The sequence below is a fragment of the Ursus americanus genome, chromosome 15 (genome assembly GCF_024610735.1).
Source record: "Ursus americanus isolate L20-20 chromosome 15, mUrsAme1.1.p, whole genome shotgun sequence".
NCBI classification, from domain to species: domain Eukaryota; kingdom Metazoa; phylum Chordata; class Mammalia; order Carnivora; family Ursidae; genus Ursus; species Ursus americanus.
The window spans coordinates 39773980-39782321 of NC_142141.1; the positions used below are offsets into that span (position 1 = coordinate 39773980).

The 8342-nt window shown below is 37.1% G+C and overlaps 1 pseudogene; it reads left to right on the forward strand.

Annotated features, from left to right (window-relative positions):
* Window positions 1-470: 470 nt before the first annotated feature.
* Window positions 471-7582, forward strand: LOC123785413 (programmed cell death protein 6-like; annotated as a pseudogene).
* The last annotated feature ends 760 nt before the right edge of the window (window positions 7583-8342 follow it).

An 8342-nucleotide genomic window follows, 5' to 3' on the forward strand; every position in this document is an offset into this window, starting at 1 on the left:
CATTCTTCAACTCATGGCTTCATATTATTCCAGTTCTGCTTCCATCATTACATCTTTTTCTCTGACTATGACTCTCCAGTTGCCCTCTTATAAAGACCCTTATGGTTACATTGGGCCCACCTGATGGTACAAGATAATCTCCCATCTTAAAATCCTAAATATAATCACATCTACAAAGTCCCCTTCGCCATGTTTAAGGTAGCATATCAGGTTCTGGGCATCTTTGGAGGTGTGGTCATCTTTGGGAGGACATTATTAGCCTACCATACCTGATGTTTCTTCTTGCAAGAGTGCCAAACTGTAGAAGTCAGTGCTACTCAGGAATCAGTAACTTGATATTTTATCTCAGACTTGTCTGGAGAGGTCAGTGTCCCTAAATGGGACACTATCAATCTCAATGTGGGATTCTTATGGGGCAGAGCTTAGGACCTGGTGTGTACAATCCATTTTTCCCCTATGGCTTTGGCCAGATGACACTTGTTAGAAACCCCACAAATGCTGAGAAGATGTCAGTGGTGATTGCAGAAGTTTCTCTCCAGGCAGCACGAACAGATCCAGCTCTAGGGATCCAGATCAGGTGCTCAAAGTCCTTTAGATAGAACATGCGGCTTACCAACAAACTGGCCAGGGTGCTTATCTAGATTAACAGATCTCCAAAGATCTAGAAACATGAGACAGAGGCAGATTCTATGCTGCTGATAACCAGTATTCTCACTATTCTGAAATCTATTCAGCTAGTGCTCTAACAGGACAAGTGAGCATGTTCTGTGAGTCCTAGCATGCAGAATGCTAGGAACATTTCTGGAAATCACCTGGCCCACCCCTTGCAAAGCATCGCATAGATTAGCAATAGCAGGAATCCCTTACTACCTTTACTGTAAACAAAAATGGATCTTGACCCACCCAGTAGAAGTTGGACACCCACGACAGTATATCATGGGAAAGCTGAAACTATGAAGGAAAACACCATTGTTGCAGGAAAATCCACTGAGGCAGTGGATGGAGCAGGGAAGAAGGAGTACCCTGGCTTCTCCCTTCTTCCTATCTTCTAATCTACCACCATAGCCTGACATTAGCCAAACTCAACAGGAAGCTAGTTGTCAATGGAAGCCTGAAAAGAAAATATTGCTTGCCAGAATACCCACACTCTTCCACCTCTCCCCAATACAGGAAGAGCAGGGAAAGGGCAAGCAAGGATCAACACAATAGCCAACTAACTTTGAGAAATATTGGGCTGAACAAAGGACAATTGATTTCTTAACTATAGGATTTTCCATATGCACTATGATTTTCCATGGAAAGGATATAGTATGTAGTTGAAAATGGAACTCTTTAATGCCATGTTCTGTGCATATCTGGTCTTAATCTCTTTATTCAAGGACTATCTTTTGAGAAACTCTATCTTCAGCTACATTAACCCAGGAAAGTAGGACTGATCTTGTGGAAATTGCTCTGAGTTGGCTGCAAAAGTAAACTGTCTCTTAATAGATACCATCTACTCTCTTCTTGGGGGAGGCAGTGAAGTCCAAGCATAAAAAGAGATAAGAAAATCCTTGTGGCTTTTTCTCTGCTTCCCCTAGGGGACATATTAGAATTTGCTTTTTACTAATAATTCTTGCGTCCAAGACCCTGTCATTCTGGACTTTGAAGACTCAAACTAGAAATTAAACAGTCAAGAAAAATGAATCCTCTTCCAGGGCACCATTTGGGGGAAACCTAGCTTCTTATGGGCCCTTTACATTTGTTTTCAGCTAATGCAATCTGGGGTGTTTTGCCAAGACTAGTCCACCTGCCAGAAATTCAACAGGCTGGTGAAGGCCAGACACGCTCAGGTAGTAGAAGAGGTAATGAAAATAAAAGGGCATGCAAAGTCTGATGTTTTTCTGCATGCTTCTCTTACCATAGACACTTAAAAAAACAAAAACAAAAATAAAAAGTAATTACTGAAAGCTATCACAGCACGATTTGCTGAGTCACTGAATTAAGTTTTTTTTAATAGATCTGTTTATTTCTAGAGAACTGTTGATTTTTAATAGAGATGTTACTATTTGAATCCACTTATACATCCAAAACTAAGGCTGTGTCAAATAGCAGTTACTATATGTCCGACACAAAGAAATTATAAGAAGAACAAAGTTTAAGGGAACTCTGAGCTTTATTAGAGCTCCTTAGTTGAAGAATTCATGTGCTGAAAATATTACAAAAGAGTTTTAAACTCGGGATCAAGACAGATTTCATCCTGGCCCCCCGTGTAGTAGCTGTGTGATCTGGGCTGGTCACTGATTATTTCTGATCTCCAATTCTCTCATCTGGAAATTGAAGGTGAAAATGCATGTCCTATATTCCTTAGGTCATCATTGGTAGACAAAATGAGATCATGTCTAGGAAAATATTTCTAAATTATCAACTGCTTTTCTGTAGAAGAGAATGGCCAAAGAAGGATGCACACTTTCTCTGGAATTATGCCAGTGACCTTAACATGCTAAGATACCTAAAAAATGAAATCAGCCTTCTTCCCTGTCCTCAGAGACATAAGCTTTCTACAGGTAACTCATAAAATTAGTGCTTCACTGGAAATGAAATCTGATTTAAGGAATATCAGCCTTGAGAAACCTCTTGGAAGCCAGGGATGTTTTCTCTTTCACAATACTGTGACCAATATTCATGTGGTTTTAGAAATTACTCCAGTATGTCACATCTCTAGACTGCAGGGTTTTTTCTTCTGATTTTCCTAGAAATTTACCTTCACCACATCCCTGCTATGAATTATTCTCTTCTGCCTAAGCCACAGTCTTGATAGTAACCAATTGCTATTCCTTCACATATAATCCTCTGAGTCCTACAAGTGCCAGCATTTCATTAAACAGATCTCCTCTGATCTTAGAAACGTGACAATGGGTCACACCATAAAGATGGAATTTTTCCACATCTGAACCATGTAATAACATCAGAATTAACTTCAGAAATCATCTTCTGTAATGGTTTGTGAGATTTTTTTATTAGCACAAAACTTTTGTAAACTTAGATCTTGGGTAGAAGTGCCATATATAAAATAGATTTGATCAAAACAGCCTTGAATAAAGGGGGGATAAAAAGAGGGGCAGAGCTCTAACATATTACTCAGTTTCTTTGTTTCATTGCAGATACTAAGGTTCCATTAATCCATTTGAAAACCACTCTGTATAGTCCAAATCCCCCTTCCCTCCAGAGCTTTATTCTCTTCTACAGTAACCACCAATGGGTTGTTCAACCTTTCAGTATTTCCAGTGATGTCCATCCTCCCAAGGAAGGCCATCCTATTTTTAGACAGCTTTGTTTATTTAGAAAGAGAAAGTTCATTCTTATGTTTTGTTGGTTTCCTTATAACTTCTATGTTGAACTAGAACAAAATTAGATTGTGCTATATTCCATGTATCTGAGTCAATGATCATATTTCTCTGAAAAAAAATTTTACAAACTAAATATCCTGACTTTTTTCAACTTCCTCATAATGTGAGAATATATAGTCCTAATTTCTGTTCAAATCACTTTCCTTTGGGTTTCCTTTAGTTTGTCAATGTCAGTTTAAATTTGTGTGCCCAGAACTATGTACAGTAATTCCTGTCCTGGTTGCAACCATCAGCTCTCTCATTTTGAACATTTTACTTCTGTTAGTATGGCCTGCATTTGATTTGGAGGAGACTCATGGAGCTTAGTCAACTAAATCCCTGATATCATTCCTGAATATGCTACTGCAGAACAGTATCTCTCATATCTTAAACTTCTAAAAATGTTTTCATGGCTTCATGTGGTCATTTTCCTTTGCTGTGGCTTATGAAGCCAACTACATGGTTCTGTTAGAAAGACTTCCATGTTCTTATCACTTATAGGATCCACTTTGTAGGATTTGGTAAACCAACAACTGTATATTGTTCACATTTTATTCTGCAATCACAAAGACACCGTCTTCTTAATTTTCTGTAGATCTTTATTGATATAAGTTCTGTTGCCAAAAAAAGTTAGTTATTATTTTAGATCCAAACCATGTAATCATGGCTAACTATTTATATATGACTTAACTTTTCTACTATAGAATTTTTTAGGTTTGAAGAGGGTTGACTATCAGCCTGAAAGCATAGGAAACCTACTAAGTTGATTATGTTATTGTCCAATGGTCTTGAGTGCATAATTTCAAAAATTTACCCCCAAACCAAGGGTTTTAGATTAATTTTTCAGCAGCAGATCAGTCTCAATTTTCATTTTTCCCTAGGAATTTTTTCAACTTTGTGGGTTCCAGCCAGATACTTTGCCTTCCTTGAACATATTTTCATGTGGTTTTATAATATTTATTCAACATTATTTTCCATTAGTTCTCTATTTTTAATTGTTGGTAACCATTTCAGTGTGTAGCTATTACATGGTGTAGAACTGATTTATCCACGTTAATGTCTGAGGAGACCATGACCCATTTTATTTGCTGCGTGGTCAGCCCCAGTATTCATGGCAGGTTTTCTGAATATTTCTGATGAAGTCTTTAAGCACATGTAATTCTGAAAACACATTCCCATTTAGTAAGACTTATACAAGATGGTAAGCCCAACATGGCAAAATGTTTCTAAAAAATTCCATAAACATTAAGCATATTTATGTCATAGCATTAAGTTTGGTCAATTTGAAACTTACTGTATTGTAGTATAAGAGGCATTTTGTTTGCTTGTGTTTACTTTCCCAGGAGTAAATGCGTTTTGGTTAACCACAATGGCAAACTTAGTCAAGACATTTATGTCAACAAATCCTACTGCTTAACAAAGTCACATTCTTAGTTTCTAGGACAGCAGACTGGATTCTAAGTAATAAGGTGTTTATAAGGCATGCTGTAAATCTGGGACTATAAACATGTCTACTTTTCTGTTAAACCTGCTGCTGTGCATGAGGTACAATAAGCTCTCTTTTCAGTTTTACGGTGGCCAGTATGTTGGCCTGCCAGTCCTGATTGCTGTTGATTCTGCTGTTCCCAAAGCCTCCTGCCAAGCTCTTGACCCAAGTCACGCTCCCTGGTGATGTCATAATGCTGCTAAGAATTTGCTCATTCACTGTACCTGCAGGGATGCCCCAGGAGTCACATACCTTCTCTATTAGTCACACACTAGTTGGAGAATAACATCATGAAAAAAGCAGGGCCTCTCCTTCCCCTGATTTCAAAGGTATCACATTTTTAGGTCTTTCATAATGAGCCTATAGAAGATATAGTAAGATGACTATTACCTTTACATAAATTATTTTTAACATGGCTTTTTCTCGGGTTAACAGTATACTTTTGTCTTTTTGACAAGAAACAAGATTTTCTCTGCATTTATAAACAAAATTTATTTCAATTCAACACATATTCATGAAACACAGTGCCTGGTATTTGAGATTATCATCAAGTTATTGATGCCAAATATCTGTAGGAAAAGAGGAGAAACTGGTAGTAGATCAGAGTATTTAAATTTCATAATGTCAAATATATGTACTTGGGAAAATCTGATCAATTAAATTCTTCACTTTTCACCCAAATATTATTATATAGATATACCTTGCATCTTGCCTTACTTTACACTTGATTCCCTCACCCAAGTGCTCATAGTATAATGTTCCAGAGATCCTGTTAGACCTAATATTAAAAACAAAAACAGTCCCTCAACAAAAATCTTCTTAAAATCCACTGGTTTTGAGCTCAGTCCCAAACAAATAGCTCTTGTATTTGTACACTTCTTGTTTCTCAGATGTACACTACCAAGATAACATCAGTGTTTTAACCAGGCATGAACAATGACCCAAATACAAATGACTAAAAACCACAAGTTAAGTTTTCATGGATTGTGAGATTTGGAGCCTATCCTCTACCTTCGATATGTCAGAATGTTTCCTCTGACACTTCATTTAGTAAAAGAGTTTTTTAGTAGAAGATTTTCCTCTGCTACCTTCAGGAAAAAACTCCATCAGTAACAAAACTTTTTAACTAAAGATTTAGAGGCTATTTCTAGAAAGTTCCTTGAGTTACTTTGTCCACAATTATACCTACATATTTGACATTCAATTTGACAATTAACTTGAATTAAGTGAAAATAATTTTCTTAAACAGTTTTTCAAATTTCAGTGATATACAGACATTTTACAAAAGGAAAAATGTTCTTGTGGATCCTGCAACATTAAATTATTTTTACCATGATGTAATCAAATCTGTTGATTTCATATAATAAAACCTAAGCACCTCTCGTGTTCCGCCGGTGCCTCAGCCCAGATGGGCACCTGAGCCCATGGCACCTACCCTACTCCCTGGACCTCCCAGAGGTGAGGCGCTGCCAGACCAGAGCTCCTTGTGACACATTTTCCAAAGGGCTGGTGAAGACAAGAGTGGGGTGATATTGGACAAGCTTCAGCAAGCACTATCCAATGGGACATGGACTCCATTTAATCAGTTGACTGTCAGATCCATCGTGTCTGTGTTTGAGAGAACCAGTCTGGCATGAACTTCATGAAGTTCACTGGCATCTGTAAGTACATCACAGACTAGCAGAACGTCTTCCACTCTTATGACAAGAACAACTTTAGGATGATTGACAAGAACAAGCTCAGGGAAGCACTCTCGGGGTACCAGTTCTCTGACCAATTTCAGGACATCCTCATTCACAAGTTTTACAGGCATCATGGGGACAAATCATTTGATGACTTCATCCAAGGCTGCATCTTCTTGCAGAATGCAAGATCAGTGAAAGTGAAGTTCTGTGGCCTGCTAAGTGCAACACTCCATGATTTCCTTACCAACATTGACAGATATATTCAGGCACTATTACCATACCTATCAGGATGGCTGGATTCAGGTGTCATATGAACAGTATCTGTCCATGGTCTTTGGCATCTTATAACACAAGCTTTTGCAATATCCTACTTACAGAAGGAAGACTAAAAATGCCAAATCTCCCTACATACTGTTCTTCCTTTAGATTTTATATAATTAACATTTGAGGATCTGACTGTACATATGTGGATAAGCTAATTAAGGTTTCTGCAAATGTAACAATAGTTATAATCATTATTCACATACAAACATTTGATTTGAGACTGTTCAGTTGTTCCATGAGGTAAGATATAATAATGTTTCAGGTATCCTGCATTAAAAAAAATTTATCATGTGAATTTCCAGATAGCTCTAGTTCTATAGTGGAAATACTTTTATTAGCCCTTAGGAATTTTAAAATAATATGGAACTTGCAGAGGCTTTTATGTGCCTTACATTTTTAAAAAAGATTTTATTTATTTATTTGAGATAGAATGAGAGAGAGAGCACAAGCGGGGAGAGAGGGGCAGAGAGAGAGGGAGAAGCAAACTCCCCACTGAGCAGGGATCCTGATGCAGGCTTGATCCCAGGACCCTGAGATCATGACCTGAGCTGAAGGCAGATGCTTAACTGACTGAGCCACTCAGGAGCCCCCGGGTACCTTACATTTTTAAAATAGGATTTAGTATATTTGTTTAAATATGCAACTTAAGCAATAAAGCAAATGCACCTCCTGTCCCATTCCCCAAAAACCTAAACAAATGCAAAAGCAAAAATAAACTCATGCCATCCATAAAATTCAATATTAATTTAATGTATTACAATGTTGCTGTAATGATACAAAATTACTACTTGCACTATGAATATAATAAACTTTTTATTATCACTACCCTATATGCTTCATGTAGACTGACCCATGTCTGGTTTTTCCTCACCATTTTGAAATCTTAGAAAACATTTGGAGAGAAAATGAGTTAATGATCCTTGTTAATATGGACGACCTTTAAGATATTGAGCAGAACAAAAATGTACAATACTTTTACACTGAAAACTACAAAACATTAGTGAGAGAAGTTGAGAGGGGGTAAATAAATGGAGGATATACCATGTTCATGGACAAAAAGAACCAATACCTAAAAATTCACTTTACCCCAAACTGATCTACCAATTCAATGTGTAAAACACTTAAAATCCCAACCAGTAACTTTTTTGCAGAAATTGATGATTCTGAAATTCATAGGGAAATGCAAAGGCTTATGAATAGACAAGGAAGTCTTTAGAACAGTAAATTTAAAAACTGAAAGCCTTATTACCATATATCAAGACTCACTATGAACTAAACTAATTAGAGAAGTGTGGCATTATAGGAAGCCTGAAAATGGAACAGAACAAGTTTATAAACAAAGTAATATATGTCCAGTTACCTGATTTATGACAAAGGCGACACTCCAGTGAAGTGCAGAAAGTATGGTCTTTTCAGTAAGTAGTGATGGGTCAATTGCATATCCATACAAAAAAAAAGTTTCTTGACCCCTACTTTTCA